Source organism: Rhineura floridana, chromosome 18, assembly GCF_030035675.1.
Source record: "Rhineura floridana isolate rRhiFlo1 chromosome 18, rRhiFlo1.hap2, whole genome shotgun sequence".
Taxonomy (NCBI): domain Eukaryota; kingdom Metazoa; phylum Chordata; class Lepidosauria; order Squamata; family Rhineuridae; genus Rhineura; species Rhineura floridana.
Window position 1 is genome coordinate 24,438,828 of NC_084497.1, and position 765 is coordinate 24,439,592.

The 765-nt window shown below is 46.3% G+C and overlaps 1 non-coding gene across 1 annotated transcript; it reads left to right on the forward strand.

Annotated features, from left to right (window-relative positions):
• Nucleotides 1–290: 290 nt before the first annotated feature.
• On the forward strand, nucleotides 291–409 carry LOC133372997 (5S ribosomal RNA). Its single transcript, XR_009759595.1, has one exon. It is a non-coding gene; the product is annotated as a 5S ribosomal RNA (ribosomal RNA).
• Nucleotides 410–765: the final 356 nt, after the last annotated feature.

The following is a 765-nucleotide window of genomic DNA, read 5'->3' on the forward strand; positions in this document are numbered from 1 at the left end:
TGACAACAGCAGCTTGATAACAAGCACCTCCATGAATTTTTATCTCTCCCTCCCTTATAAGGAAGCAGCAGCAATATTTCAGCAATGAAGAGGAGGGATGACGGGAGGAAGGAACTCTTAGGTGAATCATGTTAATGGTATATTTCACCCTTCAAGGACAGAAGTCAGAGCAAAGATGTCAAGCTGGGATTGAAACACTCCAGGCTGAAGCTGATTTATCACAAAACGGATATTGCTTAGACTGGGTGAGAAAGAATATCAAGGTGAATTGGGAAGGAATAATAGGTCCTTTCTACGGCCATACTACCCTGAATACGCCCAATCTCGTCTGATCTCGGAAGCTAAGCAGGGTCAGGCCTGCTTAGTACTTGGATGGGAGACCGCCTGGGAATACCGGGTGCCGTAAGCTTAGAGGAAGGCGATGGTAAACCACCTCTGAATACCTCTCACCATGAAAACCCTATGAATATATCCAAAAAAGATTCATAGGGTCACCATGAGTCGTAACCGACTTGAAAACATATAACAACAACAATAGGTCCTTTAGTCTAGCCTTGGGGAGGGGGAACCTTTTCAGCCCAGGGGCCACATTCCCTTCTGGACAACCTTCCAGGGGCCACATGCCATAGATGGGCGGAGCCAGAGGCAAAAATGAGTGGACCAATGAATGTCAATGTTACCATTGTATGGTAGACAAGTTTCTATCCACACTGTCATGCGTCCACCTATCCTCTATCTAGGCAGCCAGGAAGCATGATCAGAGTT